Source organism: Protopterus annectens, chromosome 1.part1, assembly GCF_019279795.1.
Source record: "Protopterus annectens isolate FY-2018-M chromosome 1.part1, PAN1.0, whole genome shotgun sequence".
NCBI classification, from domain to species: Eukaryota; Metazoa; Chordata; order Ceratodontiformes; family Protopteridae; genus Protopterus; species Protopterus annectens.
In genome coordinates this window covers 936,471,342-936,494,234 of record NC_056726.1, presented here as the reverse complement: position 1 = coordinate 936,494,234, position 22,893 = coordinate 936,471,342, and the positions used below count along the sequence as shown (strand labels likewise).

The 22,893-nt window shown below is 37.3% G+C and overlaps 1 protein-coding gene across 2 annotated transcripts in view; it reads left to right on the top strand.

Annotated features, from left to right (window-relative positions):
* The window catches only part of TMEM8B (transmembrane protein 8B), a 2,953,746-nt gene that overhangs the window by 318,968 nt on the left and 2,611,885 nt on the right, over nt 1–22,893 (top strand). The gene's annotated exons all lie outside the window — the stretch shown is intronic.

The window sequence follows — 22,893 nt, the reverse complement described above, 5'->3', positions numbered from 1 at the left end:
CAATCTTCTTTGGAGTGTAGAAAAATTCTGCATGATGGTCTAACAAAATAATATGCTTTGCTGTGGAATGCCATAAACATATTGTTGCAAGAAGATTATCACTCTGCCAGAACAAGAAAATCCACAGAAAAAAAAGAATTGTTAACACAGTCTTTAAATGTTATTTTATTGTAAGGAAGACTATCTTATCTTTTATTTTGCTTCGAATCTTTCCAAGATTGTATAGTCTCAAATAAGAACAGCTAGTACACTATCCAGCTTACCTTCCAGTTTTGTTCTTTTCCTTGGACAGCCTTTCAACCAGATTCTTCTTCAAGAAGGAAAGAAATTGGTTATTGAGTGTACATACATCAAGCCTTCCTTTCCAGTGACAGGCTGTAGAAGTTCACCTGTTTGATAACACAGAATAACAAGGTAAGGATGATATCAACTGTGACCTCAGCAGTTACTTTGCTATCTTGCAGGATTCACCAAAAGAGCTGCTCAGGTAACAAAGGAGATGCATCATTGCAAATTACATTACTGAGTGTTAGCCCATTGGTTTGGTCATGTACCTGCAGCTGCTATCTTCTCTACCTCCATTAGTGACCACTATTTATCTTCTCTACCTCCATTAGTGACCACTATTTATCTTCTCTACCTCCATTAGTGACCACTATTTAGTTTTATGTATCTGGAAAGTCAAATAGCAGTTCACTTGCTTTAGTTTTGAGTTATCACATGTAGGGCAACCATCAACTGACATCTTTGAGAATTCTTGCATAAAGTTGTAAACATAGAGTTGACAGGTAACTGATTCCCATGTGATGATGTGAAAGACTAGACAATTATCTATTTCAAGTAGTATTTCTTATTGAACTTGGACATGTATGTCCCTGTGATAAAAACTGAGCAGCTATGAATACTCAGTCCTATGTCGTGGCCCTTAACTCAAGGCTTGGAAAGAGACAAAACCTGGTTAGTTCAATGGAGCATCACAGCCATATCAAGGTGCTTATAGTATAAAAAAGCACATGTCAAAGGTGCTGCTGACTCTTAGACATACTTGACACTGAAAGCATCTCACTGAGCCACATGAATCCATCAAATGACTTCCTCTCAATATTTATTTTTAAACAGATTCCAGTACAGAACTTACTGCTAAATCTAGAATACAGACATAATCCTCACCCTTATTCCTTCCACAATCACCACCACCATCATCTTCATCATCATCATCATCATCAACTTCCTTTTTCCCATTTTATACATGGGGTCAGGATGACATGTCAACTTTTGCCATCTCTCTCTATTCAATACCACTATCTTACCTTCCTTGACACTCACTCGTGGCTGTTACAGATTTTCTCTAACAAAATCTCTCCACATCTTTCCCAGACGTCTTTGTTTTCTCCTGCCTTCTTCCTGCCTGTCCCAAATCTTCTTCAGCAGATTTTCTTCTGTTTTTCTGCACATGTGCCAAAATCATTGTTATCTGTTCCTCTGAACTTTTATGCACTTGGAGCTACTTTGGCTTCAGATCTTATGACTGCACTTCTTCATCTGTCCCACAGTTTGCATCCTTCCACCCATCTCAAGACACTTCATCTGCATCACTTGTAGTTTTCTCAACTGTTCTGCCCTTACTGCCCAGGTTTCTGTACCATACAGCAGTACAGGTCAAACTACCGTTTTGGACACCTTACTTTTCAGGCTCTTTGGCATTCTTCTGTCAAACACTACTCATGACACTCTGTGCCAGTTGGCTGCAACTCCTCAGATTCTAGCTTTTACCTCCTCATTCAGACTTCCCTTCCCCTCACCCACCCTCCCAGATACTTGAAGCTGTTAACCTGTTTCACTATTTTCCCTTCTGTCTCAATGCTCATCTTCTTCTGATTTCTCCCATTTGTTGCCATTACAAATATCTGATCTGTAATAAGTTTCATCCCATGTGCCTTAAGTTTTGCATTCCATCCTCCTATGCTTTACTAACATACCTACATTCTTGCTCAGAGTCTGCATGTAATGCCATATCATCTGCATGAGGACCTTTGTTGCTCTGTCCCCTCAAACCTGTTTGCTGATGTAGTACATCACCAATATGTACAGCAGTGGTCTCAGAGCTGAACCCTGATGTACACCCACTACCAATGGGATCCCCACTGTGAGACTGAATGTTGTTAATACTTGAGTCATTGGGTCCTTGCATCAATGTTTCGGGAACTTCAAACTACTGCAGTACTGCTCCGATCAGCTTTCTTGGGATCTTGTCATATGCTTTCTCCAAGTCTAGTATCTGTCTCACTGTAAACATGCACCTTAAACTTAATCTGACATGCTTATCACCTATTTTACTTTCTATTACGCTGCATATTCATTTATTGATCATCAGCTCCAGAACTTTCATGCAGTGTGATAGGAGTTTGATACCTCTGTACTGCCCACAACTGTGAATGTCCATTTTGATCATGAACACTTGCACTAGTATGCTTATTCTCCAGTCGTCTGGGGTAAGTCTTTCCTTCCATACTACTATGAGTACGCTGAGAAGCTATTTCTCCATTGTTTCACCAAACATCTCATGAGTCTAATCACCCCATATAAAAATCTTACAAACCTACGCTCAGCATATAAACTACTGGCATCTAGACAAAAACCCAACAATAAAGCAGGGGATTTCCTTTTCTCTAACACTGTCTGAAAAAGCTGGGACCTACTTCCTGATGAACTCACATCCCTTTCTTCAACTGCACTATTTAAAAAGAAACTCAAAATATACTTTACAACCCATTGGCTATGTCCTTGTACTAACCAGACTAAGATTTCTCTTACTGTTATCCGAGGTTATAGCACTAAACACTACTCACTTCATAGCCACTTTAAGACCACTGCTTTCTAGGTTAAACTAATTGTATCCCAAAACAACCAGTTCCATGAGAAGGCGAAGGCCGAGGTACCAGAATTCATTAAACGGATTCATTCACTACAGTGCGGCTGTTACTTTTGTTCATCAACTGGTTGTTTTGGGATATATTTTGTTCTTTCATGTGTTTTATTAAACTAATTGTACCCAGGAATGACTGTATGAACAGTACCCAGGAAAGACTGTATGAACACATTACTGCCTTATGGATCAGTTACTGCCCTTAACTAAGTCTCCCTACCTTGTAAATAACTATCTATTCTCTTATGACATATTTACAACTTTGATTTGGGAATCCCTGTCTTTCTTCTGAATACTCTTTTCTTCCATTATTGTTTGGTCTACAAAAAAAAAAAAAAAAAAAAAAAAAAAAACTTTTTCTATTTTGTTTTAATTTTTTTATCTATCATTATTGCTAAGTTACCATGTAAACAAGTGTTTTGTCTGACAAGTGAACTGTAACTAAAGTTGCAATGTTCTGTTTGTTTTTGTTTTGTTTTTATGTGGAACTTTTCTCCCCGGGCCTCTACTGAAAATGAACATATATCCAGTTAGACTAGCCCGAAGAACAAATGTAAAATAAAATATATAAATAAATAAAATATCTGCTGTGAACTCATCTGAGCCTGCTACTTGAGCTGACTTCATTTTCTTAGTGATGTTCTTACTTTTTCGAGGGTGATCTACTTTCCAAAAGGTACTATAATGCATTTCTTTCTTGAGATTTAAGCTGTTAGACATTTCTGGAAGGTGTTTACATCTTAGGGGATTCTGTGGCTGCTTCCAGTTTGCAATCATCTACAAACATTTTCAGCCCAAGGGCTTTGGCATTGGCTTTTATTTCCAAGAAGTAGATACCAAAGAGGAGAGGGCCCAGCATGGAGCCCTAAGGGAATTCATTGGTGACTGGTTTCTTGTTGCAGGTGGTATCACTGATCCTAACCTCTTGGGTCCTAGCAGTGAGCCAAATGGCTGTCCAGTATGTTATATATGGGCTTATGCCTAATTCTGTAAGTTTTTTAACAATGCCAAGTGGAGTATTATATCAAATGGCTTAGCCACATCAAGGTAGGTAGTATGCACCATTTTTCCCTCATCTATTGAATTGGGGACTTTCTCTATGAAGTCCACCAAGTTCAGTAGGAATGACATTCCTTTGACTAAGCCAGACTGGGATGGATCCAGTGTTTGAACGTCTCCAATGTCCTTGTTAATTAACTCCATGATAATTGTTTCCATGTCTTTGCAAATAAGACTAGTCAGACTAATAGGTCTGTAGTTTTTGGGATATATTGATGGTCTGCCCTTATGAAGGGGGATGAGGGTCAAAATCCTCCATTCTCATGGCAGAAATCCTCTTTAGAGACTATATTTAAATAGTGTCTCTTGTGGCCCTGATAAGTAACATTTTAGAGTATTCAGGAGGCATCCATGGGTGTTACCAGGCCCATTAAGGTTGTGTTCTTGGCCTTAGTAAGTACAGTCATGACATGTTGTCTATTTATAGGTTCATAGGTTCATACTAGGCTATCTGCCCTAGGGCATTTATAAGTATTTATTTCTGTGTTGAGGTTTAAGTTTGTTGGGAGGTATTTCTTAAGGGGTGGCTTGGGGTGAGTTGGAGGTAAAGATGGGATGGAAATTGTCAGCCAACAGATTCACTATATTGGCCAGCTCAGTGAATACAGCACTATTAACAAACAGCACTACTGAGTGCTAAATTTGAGGTTTCTTTTTTTTTCCAATATTTTTATTAAGGATAAAATAAGGGAATAAACACTGTTTAATACACTGATTATATTGAACAGACAATATTTAAAAACAATGAAACTAAATCAACTATTTACATTATTTACATAGGCCTGAACAATGTTTGAGTGGTACAAATATTTTAAGAAAGAAGCGTTCAGTGAAGCAAACAAATAATGATTCAATAGGGTTAAAAATCAGTTCAGAAAGTCTCAATTGGGTTTGAAACCTTTGTCCATGGATTGTAAGTAAAATTCCTTGGATATATTCTAAGTTCTTTAGTTCTGACTTCCTTGTTTATGGTTTCTTCTATTAAGGAGAGAAATTCACCAAGACTCAGAAAGGTGGTAGAGGTCCATTTCCTTGTAATACATTTCCTGTCTACTGCTAATATTGTCTGTAATAAGTATGAATCTGATTTATCTAAAGAAAAGGTTTTATCAACATTAAGAAAACATAAAGTTTTAGTTAATGTGAAGTTTTCTGAAAATAAAGCTGAAAGAAAATCAACAACATCTCTCCAAAAATTCCTTAGTTTAGAGCAATCATAGAAAGTATGGAACCAATCTGCATTACATGATGTAAGACATCTCCAGAAAATTATGTTATTCGATTTTTTGAATTTAGCAATTTTGTCACGAGTTAAAAATGTTCTGTGTAAATACTTCCAAGTAAATACACTCCGATATTGACCCCAAGAAGTGAATTTTATTGAAGATAGAATTTTAAGTTTTTCTGTCTGGTAGGCCTTTAGTCATTGTCTTCCATTGCTTAGTTGTTAAAATGGACCTGTAACTTTTCAAAATGGTGTATAATTTAGATACTAAATTGTCAAACTGTTGATCATTAAATAATATTTCAGATATGAGAGTGATTAAGGGAGGTTGATCTAAATATGAAGAATTTTGAATAATTCTGCATAAGTCTTGTGAATAAGCAATTACACTTTGTAGTAATAATCAGTCTTGCGATGATAAGTTATATTTGCTGAAACTGTAAAGTTTACATGTCTTTAATACATTGTTTCCAAGAAATACAATGTTTAGTTACCCATTCATTAAAGATGTTAATGTGAAGTTTATCCAGGAAGTTTTTTTGTGATTTTAAAGGGGATTATTAGGTCAAGCCAGGATTTGATATCTGCATTTGAGTGTATTATTTTTCTAAATTTGTTAATAATTTTATTTAGATAGTTTAGCTTCATATGTTTTGTCACATTATATTGAACAGCGTTGACTAAGAAGAAACCAGAACTTATTGGAGGGATGTTTGGAAGGAATTTTACATGACAGTAAGTTTTTATTCTGCATTATAGTTATATGGAGATCTTTCCAATTTGAGTTATAATTTGAGTCAATCCAATTTAATGTGCTTTTAAGTAATGATGCTTTGATTTATGTTTCCAAGTGCGGGAATCTTAAACCACCCCCATCCCAAGATCTAATATAATGTGTATACACAATCCTATTTTTGTTTGGGTACCATAGGAAGTTTAATACATTTTTATTTATGAATTTAATATAATTATTCCCAGGATGGGTGTCTAGAGCCAGAACAATATAAAACATTTTTGGAAGGAAAGTCATTTTTAACAATTGCAGTCTGTCCTTGAATGAAAAAAAAAATACTGTTCCAGCTACTTATGTATGTATTTACCTGAGATATTATGCTTTTAGAGTTTGTCTTGTTTTTTTCCAAGTTTTTTACATAAGGTTATAACTAAGTAGTTTAGTGTATTAACTTGTTCTCCAATAATGCTTTGGTTAACTAGCTGAGATTTCCCTTTGTCATTAATAATAATATGTTTAGATTTGTGCTTATTAAGGTGGAAGCCTGATTTTTTTTAAAGTTATTTATTATTGTGTCTAGTTCTAATAATTTTTGATTTGACTTAGGTAAGGTAAGCAGAATATCATCCACAAATAGCAGTATTTTATAACTTTATTGATTATACGTATTAATGCCTTTGATTTCTTGATTATTTCTTATTGATGATGCTATTTCTATGACAAGGGCAAATAATATTGGGGATAATGGGCCTTTGGTTATGGGGATGTAATTTGAAGTGAAGGGGCCTAATTTGGCATATGCCAAATTATCTTTATAAATAGCCTTTATCATGGAGATGAAAGATATTGGAAACGAAAATGCTTTTAGTGTTTCAAACAAAAAATCCCAGTTTACAGAGTCAAATGCTTTTTCTATGCCTAGACTCACCAACAAGGCTTCTTCATTTTCTTTGTTTAAGAATTCTGTTAATGTTAATAATCTTTTGATATCATCATAAGTGTGCCTTTTATGAATAAACCCAGTTTGGTCATTATGAACAAAATGTGAAAGTGGAACCTTTATTTTGTCCACAGATATAGACATAAAGATTTTGTAATCATTATTTAATAAGGAAACTGGTCTATACAATTTACATAGTTGCGAATCTTTGTCATTTTTTTAAGACTAGGGGTAATTAAGGAGTATCTCCAAGAAGGTGGGATCATATTTTTAGTTTGTACTTCAACCAGGGTCTTATGAAGTAAAGATATAATTAAATCTGGAAAGAGCTTATAAATCTCTGCTATGCTGCCATCTATGCCGGGAGCTTTGTTAGGGTTAACGTTTGTGATTTTAGTTTTGATTTCATTTAGAATTATTCATTTCTCAAGAGTTGTACTAAGATTTTCTGGGATGGCATTCAAATTTAAAGTGAATAATTCTTGGGCTGTAACATTTTTGTTTATATTATCAGAGTTATAATGTTTGCTGACATTATATCTAAAGGCTTCTGATATATCTCTGATATCAGAAACTGTCTTATTAGTACCTTCATGTAATAATTTTTAGATATTATTTGCCTTGGAATGTAATTTTGCTCTTAATGACAAATTGTGCATGTGTTTGGGAGTAAGAGCATAAGAGTTTAATTTCATTTTTTCTAGTACTGAGTTTGTTTTCTGTGCCAAAATATCTAGACATTTCTTGTTTACTGAATCTATTTTTTTTTGTTATTTGAATTTAATTGTGATGACTTAGATCTCAGTGAGGTTAATTGAGATTGTAGACTTTGTAGTTCCGATTCCCATTGCTTAAGTTTTTTCTTATACCAGACTATGAGTCTATCAAAACAAAGCTCCAAACTTCTTGAAAAGTCATGTAACAAGTCCAAAAAATATAAAAAAACAAATGACAAATCGGCAATATATATAAACTTTTTAATAAAACATAAAACAACCGGTAAGCGCTTTCATTCACATAGAACGTCTTCAAACCTGGTTGCATCATAAAAAAAACTGCATTTTGAAACATTTAAAAGTCACTTAACTAATACACTAACAATACTTTAACCCTTTCTTGCATAAAACTACTTTGAAGTTTTCTCTTTCATTCATACCTGGATCTGCATCTATATTAAGCCTTACTTGCCAGGCATATTCCTTCCAATTTAGGTCATCTTCTGCATCTCATCTTTTTGCTGCATCAAAAACTTGATCAATTATAATAATCCCCACTTTAATATTACTGTGGACATTTACAATATGTCTTGCTAAGACTATGAGTCTATATTATAACCTCAAAGCGTCATCTCTCTGAACACGTAATGATTGACCCATAAATAGTGAAAGCTGAAAACCGTGAATGTCCACTTACATTAATTTTTTCACAGGGAAACTGTTTGTCGTTTTTAGCTTTCACTGTTTATGGGTTGACCTTTAGGTGTTCAGAGAGCTGACACTTATAATATAGACCCCAAACTGTAGTTTTACCAGAAATATATGCTTTTACAGCATCCCAAACCATAATAATGTTTGTTTCAGAGTTATTATTTGTCTCTAAGAAGAAGTTTAATTCTGATAATAACCGTGGTTTAAAGTCTTTTATTTTGGCGATATAGGCAGGAATTCTAGTAATAGTATTTAGTTTCATGAAGTCTATTTTTATATGTAACATAAGACAATCATGGTCTGATAAAGAACAAGGAAGGATGGTAAAGAATGTAAACTTTAACTTTAAATCAATGGAGATAAGGACTTTATCTATTGTGGTTTGAGTTTTAAATCTTTGATCAGTGTGTGTATAACAGAGTGATTTGTTTTTTAGAGTTATATGTATCATACAGGTTATGAGAATGTATCCATTCTTAAGAATTTTAGCAGTGGATGTTAGTCTAAGTGGATGACTACTTGTTGTATCAGAATTATCTAATAAGCAGTTAAAAATCATCCCTAGAATCAGATTCCCTTCTGATATACTATCATTAAGATTGAGATGTTGTTTAGCAGTTGAAGCACCCAATCATGGGAACCTGTAAAGGTTAGCAAGTGTCCAAATTCTATGATTGAGTTTTAGGATAATGAGAGCTGGTAGTCCCTCGGGGTCTTCATGCTTACATAATATTTGACCTCAGATAATATTATTCTTCCAAAGGATCAACACTCCTCTCCCTTTAGACTTAAATGAAGCATGAGCTAGTATTATATAAGTGTTTGGTTTCCAAACATCCTTTTCTGTATTTGTAAAATGTGTTTCCTGTAAGAATACTACTTGTGGTTTGTTTAAGTTAAGGTATCTCAAAAGGTTTGAGCTCTTCTTTGAATTATTGATGCCATTTATATTAAGTGAGGCTAAAGACAAAGACATGATGAGTTATAGGAGTAATTTATCCAATGGTCAGTAACAACTGATTTTATTATCTCAAAGCATTCATTGAAAAGTTGAGACTTCCAAACTTCAATTTGTTTAAGTGGCATGTCATGACTGTGAATATGATGTGAAGTATATTATGTTCAGGCCCAAGTGCAGAAAGAAACAACAAAATAATCACATTAAAACAGAGAGAAACAAATAATGTAATTCCAAAACAAACACATGGAATTAAAGAAATTCCCAGTTTGAAAGATGATATAAAAATCAATCAAACTGCTTTCCCAAACCATCATGAGCATATCTATTGGCTCTAAAATGTACTAGTAGAGATTTGTGCTACAAACATACAGTTGATTGAACAGTTTCCACTTAGTTATTAAAATTTGGTGAAGAAAAAGGAGACATGCACCTATATTAGTATCTTAAGATACATATGTAGTACTGGATGTTAAGGTTCCTATCTTTGACATGAATTATATATGAGATCAAATTAGTTTAAAACAAGTACAAAATCTTTATCTAATAGTTACACTCAATAAAATTTATATTTTAATGAAGTCATCCAAAAATGAACAAGTAAAAAGGGAGCTGGGCTCCCCTTTTATAATATATATACATATTTCAAAAGACTGGTGCACATATACTAGAAATATTGTGAACAACAGTAATGAATAACAAGGGAGTCTATAGGTGGCTCAGACATTTATATTTAGTTAGAGTATATGCCAGTCCAACTGAAAGTCTCTCATTTTATATATAAAAACATGTTAATTAACCAACAACTTGTGTAAAGATTTTTTAGGACAGTGTAAAATGTATGTAAAAATGCATAAATGATTGCTTGAGCTTAGTTATTCATCAACACTCTAATCTTATGTTCATCTATGTTGTTCTAATCAAGTAAAAGCTGAATGTAAGAGTAAAGGGTCCCAAAGATTTCTCTTAGTTTAACATTAAGGGGCTTCATGATTACCTCAGTGAAATACATTAAAGTGCATTATGTTAAGATGAATAGGTAATATTGGACTGCTTTTATTTTTATGATTAAAAGTCTGAATTCATTGTTATCTATATTATTTGTAACAATAAGTAGTGAATGACCAAATCAATAAAGGGAAAGTGAGGTGACTTCATTAAAATGTGCTTAATGCTGATTGCTATTCTTATAATGGTAATAATGCAGTGTCATATAGCTACTAAGCATTTTTAAGTAAAGGTTACTGATGATTATTACATTTCCTGTATTATTAAGACAGACTTTTTTACATCACGCTCTAGTTCATCTTCTGTTCAGATGCAGATAATTTATTATGTTTTATATTCTAACCATTCATCTTGCATCTATTTATTATTTATTTTACTTCTGCAAGGTCTTCTTAACTTGCTCTTGTTTTCTAAACAATCTCAGCTGGAGTGTAGCTACTTTAGATAGTTTACATATAATAGAGAAATTTTAACAAACTTTGCAATAGCGAAGCAAGTTATATGTTCATTAAGGAAAGGAACCTTATCATTACCTGGTTGTACTGATGTATCAATGCTTGCGGTTTTTAAGTTTACCACCAAAGGTCAACTCATGTATTTTAATCTGTGTTAAATCTAGTTGTTTATACATTTTATTCACTTCATAAAAGACAGATGACTCTTAGACGTTTTTCTATCTCAAGATTTTTACAGTTATAAAAGCTTCTATATAGCCAAAATTTGCCGACTGGACTGGACCTGAGGCCACTATCTTAGTGCAGCTATCTACAATATCATAATCACATTTTCCTGTGTGATTATTCACCATAAGAGCTGTCAGTAAAAGATTCTGAGAAGTATTGTTTGACAGTGGCATCCAGGACCATCTCACACATGTTTTTGTCCCCACAGTAATGAAGCATGTGATTTTTTTTTTTATGTAACTGCCTTAATGTCTACAATTAGCACCTTTTTTGTATGTAACTGCCTTAATGTCTACCAATAGCAGAGCTATAACACCTTCTAGTCAAAAATGTTATTAGATGACACCCATATAGACCCTCTAGTCTTATGCAGCAATATGAAAAAGCTGTTAACCGGGTTCTGCTGTACAAATACTCTGTAGTTGTCTTCAGTTTAATAGAACTTCCTTGGCACTGAAGCTTGAGGGTACAGTTATAACAAAATGTTCTCAAAAGCTTGTACAGTTTGCTGTCTTCAAGTATTACATAATCAATAAACACTACTACAGACTTTAAACTGTGTGTATATTTATGTTTCTCAGTCTGGACTGATTCAGGCTTATACTTGTTTCTGTCAGCTTTAATTTAAATTAGTAATCATATTAAACTGTTATTTTCCAATTTCTAAACATCAGCTTGAAAATGATAACTTTTTATATAAATAAAAGAATCAAACTTACTTAAATGCAGCAGTTTGGGTGTTTTACATTTACTTAAGAAGTTTAAAGCTAAGGGTGCATCTCTAATACTGTTCCCTAGACTTCTTGTAGGGTGCTACATAGCAGAACTGGCCAACGGCTTCCAGAAGCCTTAGGGAAGACAAGGCAGTTTTAAAACATGAGGGTTATCTTGAGGTACAAAAAGCTTCACCTCAAATTTAAGCAACATTCTTTGAGTAGAAAATGGCTTAGTGAGGTAAAAAAGGGAAAAATAAAGCTAAACACTAGTGCCATGTTTACTAGTGGATGTTAGTGTAACAGATAACTCTAACATTAATAATACATTAGATTGAGCATTTAAGGTGAAATAAATGAAAGAAAAACAGATTGTCTTATGTAATTAAGTTATTGTGACACTTTATATTATGTAGTTGATTAAACAAGCTGCATTAGTATTTTAATAAAGATTTGTACATGTATGCAGAATGGAGCTCTCCCCCAACTCACTTAAAGAAGCAGCTCCACATATTAGGTTTACTAACAGTACCTTATTTGGAAATCAACTCAGTTTTTTCCTTTCGGGTATAAATGATATCAGTATGCAATGAGATTAAACTTTTTTAACCAATTCCTTAATATTATTGATGTTAGTTAACTATTTGCTGTGTGTGTTAAATATTTAAACAGCATTTATAACAAAAATGGTGCAGTAAGTGTGAATTAAGAGACATTAATCACTAATAAAAAAAGAACAACATTTGATTATTTATTTACCAGTTGATTCTTTGACAGATGAATTTGTTGTGGCAGCTGAAGTCTCAGTTTTTTTTGTTTCTTCTTTTTGACATCATTGGATGTATTTTTCTCAGATGTACTCTTTAAAGAAGACAGGGAAAAGTCCATATCCTCTGGGATGGTCATTAGGTTACTTTTTGTTATAAAGGAGATAGCTTCATCCAGGTTATTAAAGATTCTGGTACCAGGAGAAAGGTGCATTTGGATTTTTGCTGGATACAATATTTGGGCTCTGATGTTGTTTTCTTTCAGATGTTTAAGCAGTGGCTAACATTTCTTCCTCATTTCCAGAATTCCCGCAGACTAGTCATTGTCAAATTTGATGGGCTGTTGGTTAAATTTTAATGGGGCTTTTCTCCAAGCTGTTTTTAACACTAGTTCCTTATCATAGGATCATAAGAGGTTACTAGGCTATTGGCCCTGAGGCCCTTATAAGCCTAGCCAAGAGTTTAGCCCATGTTTAGACAAGCCAGCATCCAAAGCCCCTGTCCAGTAGGCATACAAGTGTAATCCCAGGGGTGTATTTTTTGTTTCCCCACCAGTTATCCAGGTTGCACTTAAAAAGGGATAATGAGGTGCTCTGCTTAATGTGGAGAGAGAGTCTATTCCACAGATGGGGGAGTCTCTGGGACACAAATCTGTCCCTCCAACAAGTCCTAGTGATGTCACAGACCAGGTTGAAGTCACGAGTACAGGTTGCTCGAATGGAGATGGACTTGCGGATGTGCAGCAGTCCCATTAAGGTGGGGTCTGAGATTGCATTGTATTCCTTTCAGAGGTCACCTCTGAGGACTCTGTATGAAACTGAGTAGAGGGACAGGGCTTTTAACCTATCACTGTAGGGTAGATGTTTGAGGCCCTGAATTATCCTGGTGAGGAACCTGCTTTGTCTCTCCAACACTGCATGTCCTTTGCGAGGTACATGCCAAAGGGGGAATTGTACTCAATAACTGGCCTTATAAGGGAAGAATACAGGGATGTTATGACCTCTTTGTCCCTGGATGAGATAGCCTTACTTATGAGATAGGCCATGTAGAAAGCTTTCCATACAACACAAGCAACATGGTGGTCAAAAGTCAGGTTTCTTTTCACCTGAGTGCCCTCAATACTGATTGTGTACTTAGGATGTTGTTATTGATGTGATAATATGTGGGGACATCACTCTCCTCAAAGGGGATAATGATGCATTTTTTGACATTCAGCTTGAGGCCATGTTTCTGGCACCATTCATATGTTTGGGTGAGATCCTCTTGGAGGACGTCCACATCACTTGGGGAATTGATGACTGCCCCCACATTGCAGTCATCTGCAAACTCGGTCAGTCATAGCCCAATGTTTTTTGCCTGCACCTTAGAGAAGTATATCCCGAATAACAGAGGCCCCCAAGACTGATCCCTGGGGTATGTCTCTCGTTAAGGGTTTACTGCTTGAGGTGGCTTCCTCTATTTTGATTAAGTGGGTTCTATCAGTGAGCCAGTTTGCTACCCATCTGGTAACATATGGATTGATGCCTAGTTGAGAGAGTTTATGTACTATGACTGAGTGGGGAATAGTGTTGAAGCTGTTGGCCAGGTCAAGGTAGGTGGTACGCACTGCCTTCCCCTATTCCATGGCCTTGGTGACTGTCTCAAAGAAGCCAACCAGATTTAACAGATATGACCTCCCCTTGACAAAGCCAAACTGTGTGGGGTAGAGTGTTTAGAGGTTGCCAATGCCCCTGTTAATGAGGTCCATCATAATCCATTCCATGGCCATGCAGATCAGGCTAGTTAGGCTGATGGGTCTGTAATTTCCTGGATCAGTGGACGCTCAACCTTTGTGTAAAGGGTTGACAGTGGCTGTCCTCCATTCAGCTGGGACAAATCCGGTACTCAGGCATTGGCTGAACAGAGTGCCTAATGGTGCTGCAAGTTCATGCCTGAGTTCATGTAGGATGCAGCCTGGGATGTTATTGGGTCCCAAGAAGGCTGTAATTTTTGCCTTTGAGAGGGCAGTGATGACCTGTTCCTTAGAGAAAAGAGGTGGGGTATGTACTGGGAATGCCCTGATTTACTGATGGGGGGACAAAGGGGAGAAGTTTTTGCTGAATCAGTCAGCCAGTAGATTGCCTGTATCTACAACATTTGTGCTATGTAGTGGCTTTGACCACCAGTTCTAAACAGATCTGGGTGCTTCCTTTGAGACTGCAGACATATGTGAAGAAGGCCTTCTGATTGTCTGTAGTAGATGTGGCTAATTTGGACTCGAAGTTCACTTTAGAGGATTTCACTAGTACTCTTATCTGCTTGTTCAGGCTAAGGAGAGGTTGCTTCCAATTCGGTACCTGCTCCTTCTTGGTCCTGGACAGCATTTTTTCCTTTGGTTATATAATTTATTTATTGCAGATGTCCACCAGACAGGTTTACTCTTCCTTACAGAGGATGATTTTGTCCTGTCAGTTATTCCTGATTCCATGCATCTATATAAATGCTTGTATAGTACTTCAGTGTATTTGGACATTGCTGCCACTTCCTATAGTGGGGGAGGTGGCTATGAAGCTATTTATATCATCCCTTAGAGGTTGTAATCAGCTTTGGAGAAGTTTTTTTTGTTTGACCCTAGCTGGGGGGGGGTCAGGTGAGATGGTGACTTTGAAAGTGACCGCTTTATGGTCAGATTTTACCAGGGAGGATGATATTGTAGGAGTGCTACAGTGGTTACTCCTGTTGGTTAATACCAAGTCCAAGATATTATCACCTCTTGTGGGGGTATCGACTAGCTGTTCCAAAGCATTTGCATTGATAAAAATCGAGGAATCTTTGGGCATTTGTGTTCTGGCATGAGTAATTTTTCCAGTCTATGGTTGGGTAATTAAAGTCACCCAGGATCAGGGTAAAGGGTTGAATCTTGATAGATTTGAAGAGGTCCAGATAGGTGGAGTGGGCATCTTGAGTCAAATTTAAGGGCCTGTAGCTAGCTATAATTTGAATAGGGGTCTTGTCAATGGTTAACTGTACCTGGAGTGTCTCCTGTATGTCATACTGTTTGACCAGCCCATAGGTGCGTGATTTTCTGCCCACATTTTGGGGTCTGAATGTGTGATAGGATGAGTAACCAGGTAAGGCTGGTGTGCTCTCCACAGCTTTGAACCAGGTTTCTGTGACTGCACAAATGTCAGCATCTTCCAGGGTTAAGAATGCTTGCAATGAGTGCAGTTTCATGTTTAGACTACTACCATTTAGCAGCATGAATTTTAATTTGCCTTTTATTGAAATTTTTATGTTGGTAGTATCAACCTCATGACTTTTCCTAAAAAAGGCACTATGGGGGAGGCAAGGGCCTTTGCCAAAAGCCTGAAGCCCAAGTGAGACAGATGCAGGCCATCTCTAGCAAAGCATCGTGGTCTGTCGATCATATCTTCCCAGGCTGTCAGGCACTGGATCCCCCTGGAATGACACTGGGAACTAAGTCAATTGTTAAAGTCAATCATTTTCTGTTTGTATTAAGGCATCATTCTGAGTGATGGTAGAATGCTGCTCAAGGCTAGGGACATACCTGCCTGGGGCACATATTCAGTAAGGTCAATCATGTCTCTCTTCATATAGTCCAGGGAGGTACGTCTCGTGTCATTCATGCCAACATGGACTATGTCAGAGTCATAAGAGTACCTGTTGTTGAGAGACTTGAGTGCATGTGTGATATGGTGGATTCTGGCACATGAAAGACAACTAACAGTAATTTTCTCCTTATCTAGCCTGGTGAGAGGCACATCTGTGTGTCTCACAATGGAGTCTCCTATGACTATTACAATAGGAAACATGAAATCAGGACACAACTGACACAGGTATGCATACAGACTCATATTGATGTATCTGTGTATGGCGTGCCATAACAGACAACATCCCAGGCTGCGTTTTACATGGACTTCAGAATGAACTGGCTCCCCACTTAAGCACCATGTTCGATAATAGCCTTGCATCAGGCTTTGTGCCCACTGAATGGTGCACAGCAACAGTTATCCCACTCCACAAAGGGAAAGCCACCACTGATGCCAGGAACTATCGACCTATTAGCCTGATGAGCCTGGTCTGCAAGGCCATGAAACATATCATCATGGAACTCATAAACAAAGACATTGGTAACCTCCAAACTCTGGCTCCCACCCAGTTCAGGTTTGTGAAAGGCAGATTATGCCTCCTGAACCTGACTGACTTCTTTGAGGCAGTCATCAAAGCTGTAGATGAGGGTAATGTGGTTCACACAGCCTATCTTGACCTTGCCAAGGCTTTCGACACCATCCCCCATTCTGGAATTATAGCTAAACTCACTAAACTAGATATAAATCCCTACATCACAAGATGGGTTGCCAACTGGTTCACTGACAGAACCCACACTGTAAAAGTTGCAGACTCCAAATCTGACCTCAAAGCAGTGACAAGTGGAGTACCACATGGTTCTGTCCTGGGACCTCTCCTGTTTGGTATCTACTTCTCTGAAGTACAGGCTAACACAGAAGGCCTCTGGCTAATGAAGTTCACAGATGACTGACAACTAGGAGCCATAGTCAAGTCCCCAAATGATGTGAACATCCTACAGAAGGGCCTCGCTGGGATAGATGCCTGGTGGCAGAGCCATGGCCTCAAGCTTAATGCCAAAAAGTGCAGAGTCATCCACTTTGGTAAAAACTCTGTACCCATGAACTACTACATAGGCAGCAATCTACTTAACACCGAATGCGTGGTAAGAGACCTTGGGACCCAGGTGGACAGTAGTTTCTCCTTTGATAGTTACATCACCACAGTAGTCAGGAAGTCCTTCTACGTGACACACCTCATCATAAAAGGGTTCTCATCCAGGAAAAAAGAGGTCATTGTTCCCCACTACTCAACACTCATTAGACCTATTATAGAGTACAACGCCCCTTTTGGAATGTACCTCACAAGACATCTGCAGCAGCTGGAAAGGCCACAGAAGTACCTCACAAAGAGGATTACTGGCCTCAAACAAATGCCCTACACTGACCACCTCAAAAAACTCCAGCTTTACTCCATGACATATCGCCTACTCTGAGGTGATCTCTGCCTAACATATCAAGCTATGTCAAACCCAGAGCTGTTGGACATGCTACACCTAAAGAAATCCCAGTCCCTCCGAGCTACACACTCTAGGGACCTAAACCTTGTCACCACAATGAACAGGACATGCCAGAGGGATAGATTCCTGTCCCAGAGACTTCCCACAGTCTGGAACAGGCTACCCGACTATGTCAAGCAAAGTTCTTCATTGGCACTCTTCAAGAAAAATCTTGATGAGTGGATGGGAAATAGGAAATACACTCACTTCTGTGTCTCTACTCAACAGTGGCACAGGAAAAAACTTTCTTGGGTGGCGTAAGCCAGGGAACCTTGTTGGCTAGGCTTACGTAGGTCCTTGGGCCAGTAGTCTAGTACCTACTTATGAACCTATGAACCTATGAACTTATATATTGGGTTTATGGTTAGGCCTTAGTGGTTGTAAGACACTGGTATGTGGACTATGCATGGTATGTGGTGTGGAGGGTTGTGAAGTCCTCATGTGTTTTTGTCTCTGAGGTCTTCTTTGTTTGGATTTGCTTTTGTTGAGAACCTCCACATATGTGGGTGTGTGTTGTGTAGTTGTGGGTGGTGTTTGAGATGTAGTGATTGTGCTGACAACCTTCTCGGTGCCAGATATACTGGCTTTTGAAGGAGAAAGCATAGAATCTAGCTTCTTTTTGTAATTGCATCTCTCACAGATTGTGTTCCTAGGTAGTAGTTGTAGATGGTTGTCCGTGTACATGAGGCAGTTGCTAACACTGTCTTAGGATGCCCATCTCAACCAGGCTGGCAGGAGATAAGAGAGGAATTTTACAACAATAGATCTCGGTGTTGTTCTGGGGGATGTAGGCACTGGCTTACTCATTGTCCTATGAGCTCTTTCTATACCAAATGAGAGCCTTCTTGCAAGTCTAAAATTTTGGGAATCCAATTATTCAAAAATAAAATCATGTTTTCACCGTCTGTTTTCTCTGCTACTCCAAAAATGTGAATTTTGCATGTTCTCTCCCAATTTTCAAGGTCATCAATTTTATTCATTAGCCATGTGTTTTGTTTGAGAAGAAAGTCAGTGTGCAGTTCATTCTCCTTTAATCTTCCATCTATGTCAGTTATGGCTATCTCCATGTCCATTATTTTATTTTGATGTTGTTGAAAAAGGTCTCTAAAAACTTCAGTTTGTTTAGAACTATTCTCACTTAAATTCTCCAGCTTTATTGGGACTCATCTATCTTCAGTGATAGTGACTGTAGAGTGGAGGACACCAGCTGTAGTTCTTTCATCAGTGCAGCATCAAATTGTGAAGACTTGGAGCTGTTCATTTTCCTTCAAGTTTAGTCTCAAATAATTTGACAGTAATTGTTTGGAATAAAAACTTCAAAGTTTGTAAAGTTAAAGTTTAGATTATTAGTAACAATATTTTATAAAATTTAAGTATATATATTAATCAAATTCCTGTCTATTATATTAATTTTATAGAACTCAGAAAAAAGTGCTGTTGTTAGCTAGCCATCTAGGCTCTGCCCTTCGAATTTGAGGTTTCTAACATGGCTGAAGAAAGCCTTATAGTTGTCTTTTGCTTAGGAGGCCTCAAAATTGGCCTTATTGGACTTAATTAGCCCTCTTAATTACCTGTTTAGTTTGATGAGAGAGTTCTTATCTTTATGGGAGTTACACTTCCTGATTTTAGCCATGATTTTTTCTTCTGTATATCTTGTTTAATTTGGGATACCTCCAGGATGTTTTGCTTTGTGAATTAGTCTTGCACTTCCTTCTGGTAGGTGCAGCAGCCTCTATGCAGCCATTGATATGATTGTACATGGTTTCTATGAACACTTCTGCATAGGCTGCTGTGTTCTTTGGGTTTGCAGGGGCAATGCATTGTGAAAAACTATCACTTAATAAAAGGTAGTTTGCCTTTGAATAGTTCTTAGCTGTTACAGAGTTTACTGGGGTTACCAAGTTGATTTTTGATTTCTAAGGAGACAGCATCAGGGAGGATGAGATTCTGGGGGTGGGTACAGCACTGTCCCATATTTGTGAGTATGAGGTACAGTATGGCGGAGCCATTACTGGACACATGTGCTAACTGGTCAAGGGTATTTGAATTTACAAAATCCAGGAATCTCGGTCCCTATAGATATGAGACCTTGTAGGATTCCCAGTCTATAGACAGCTAATTAAAATCCCTCATGTGTAGGGTGTTAAGCTAGAGGGTAAAATATTTCTAGTATGCACTGTGAGTTTCTTGGGGCATGGAAGGTGACCCATAGCTAGCTAGGATATAGTACAGGATTTTATCTATGGTGATCTGCAAGTGGAGAAACTCTGACATGTCATTCTGTTTAACTGACCTAGAGGTACCTTTGTTATTGATGTATATCGAGAGACCTCCAACTTTAAACCCTGTATGTGCAGCTACTGGTCTAAATTTGCAAAATACATTGACACCTTGCACTGCCAGCATACTCTGTGTAGCTTTCAACCATATTTTGGTAACTGCTCTGATATCTATATTCTCAAGGGTGGGGGGGTGGAGGGCTTGTAGTTTTTTGTTTAGGCTTCAGGCATTGATCAGTAACACGCTGAAGTTCAGTTTAGATGATTTTGCTAAGTCTGTAGGTTTGTCAATTTTGCTATGGAGTGAATAAAGTTTTAGCCAGTATTCTAAAGCTTAGAGGTGAAAGATACAGATCATCTTGGCAAAGCAATGTGATCTGTTAATTGCATCCTCCCATGGTGACAAATACTGGGTCTCCATAGAATGGTACCAGAACATCAGCCAGTTGTTAAAATCTATCATCTTTAGTTCATATTGTGGCATCATCCTTGGTGGAGTTAATATCTGGCCTTTGACCAACATGTAGCTAAGATAATAAGGAAATCATTCTACATTACCCATCTTATAGGTAAAAGTATGGCATTCAGGTCCAAGGAAATTATAGTAACACTCAGCTTGACCCTTATCAGACTTATCATTGAATAGAGTACCCCCTTTAGCATGTATCAAACCAGACAATTGCAATGTTTCTTGCCAGGAAAATTCAGGGCATGAATATCCTGTCCTGCACTGATTGCCTAAAGGCTTTGCCTCTGTATTCAGTCTCTTACAGACTGCTGAGAGGTAATCTTTGTATGGCTTACAGTGCTTCCACTTACTCAGCCCTGATGGATCTGTTGCACATGCACTACATCCTGGGATCTGAACTTCATATGTATCATAAACAAAACATGCTGGAGATGCAGATATGTATCCCAAAGGATCACAACACTATAGAATAAGCTCCCGATGCATGTAAAACAGTTAATTCCTGACTCTTTTCAAACAAAACCTTGACAACTGAATGAGAAATTGTAAATTAACCCACAGTCTGGCCCCCATATCCCATGTGGACAGAGGCCATCAGCAAATAAGTATTATCCTAATAACCCCCTACAAATCCTTAACTAAGTGCCTACTAACATGCCCCCCTTATGATATTTGGGGGCTAAATGTCTAGGGGTGCACAGTAGTAACGACCTATGAACTTATATACGTCTCAAGGCTAGGCTCATTCCAGCCTGAGATATAGAGTCTGAGAGGTCCATAATGGCTCTATTCATATAGTTCAGGGGAGTATGTCTCAGGCCTTTATACCTACCTGGACTATGATGGAATTATACTGGTACCTGTACTGTAATAACTTTAGTGCATACATAATTTTGTGAATCATGGCTCCAGATAGGCAGCTAACTGCTATCTTCTCCTTGTTCAGCCTGGTTAGAGGGGCATTAGTATGTCTTACTATACAGTTCGCTATGACTAGAGTCCTGTGAACTATGTTTGCTTACCTTATGGGTTTTCTAACTGGGGCTGCCTGTATGTGTGGTATTATTGTTTTTGTTGCTTTTGGGTTTACTAAGAATACACTTTACCATTGTGCATGTTTTGTCCTAATGATGTTTAAACTGTTCTGCTGCCTTTATTTGCATGTGTATTTTTTCTGTGAGAAGACTTCCAACCTCTGCTTCTCCATGGAAAAGGGACATTTATCAGTGGAACAATCAGGGTTAACCAATTTTGAATAAATACATAAATAATAACTGTTTTGATGTAACTAACTCTTAGATAGTGTATGCATTTCATGCTATATTTCTGTATAAGAAACTTAATGAACATCAGCCCTATGTAAACGTTATGCTTGGCTTGTATCTAACATTTCTCTGTATTAAATTCTACCAATGTGTATCTGAAAGTAAATAGCATGGTGCGTTTCTCCTAAAGTTTCTGCTGAACAAGGTATAAAACAGGTGTGTTTACCTGACTAAAATGTAATAAATGAAATAAATGTCAAAACCGTCATTAATTGCCAGTCTAGAAAGATTTCTGAGTGTAACAGGCATAAACAGACAGACATACAGAAAGACTTGGTTGAGATTCTATAACATTATTTCCTCTATAATCTGCAAATTGTTGTTTTATAGAACCCTGCGCAAATCAGCCTCAGTAAAATCTCTGCGCCACTGAACACATGAGAGAATAACGAATTCTTCCAAAGACAACTCCAAAGGGAAATTATTTTCTCAAGTTATGAGAAGTTTTGGAGTTATTTGTAATATTAGACTTTGTCTTCTTGTTTTCTTTGGGATGTAGAAATCAGTCACCCTCATCACACCCACACCTTTTGCTTTAAAAAGTTTGTAACTGATGCAGTTAGACAATATGAAATTTGAATGCAGAAGAAGAATTCTCATGATTATTCTTGTGGTCATCATCACCATCATCATCATTATCATCATCATCATCTTGTTTTCTAGTACATTCAAAAGCAGAAGACTGTTGGCCTTCCCCTTGGTAATGCAGACATCTGACACATGACAGGCAAGTAAGTCTGCTGTAAATCCTCCAACACAATCAGGTCATTCAGTAGCACACCAGGTTTTCTCTGTTTTGGTTCACAGTAGAAAAGGGATCTTGCTGTTAGCAATTTGCAAGGATGGATTTATTGGAACTTATCTATTCCTTCTGGACTCCTTTGATAAATATCATTATTGGCATCATATGCACACAGTGTTTCCATAGCAGAAGTGTTTATAAATGCATAAAGAAAATAGTCATGGACAATAACAATGCCCCCCTGGACAGTCAACAGTTAAATATTGTGAATTAATTACAGGGATAGCCTGACAGATAACAAGTGTGCCTACTCAAGCTCAAAATCCTTATCTCAGCAGAAAGCAAAAGTAAACATTGTCAGTCAGTTATGACTTATTTTCCACACTGAACTCCAAAAGGAACACCTGTGCTGATACTATAACTTGCACTCTATGTTTGATGTGCTTTTATTTGTTAAAGATAATGTTCTACTCATTTTATATTTCCACCATCTCTGCCTTTCAGTAAATGCTCA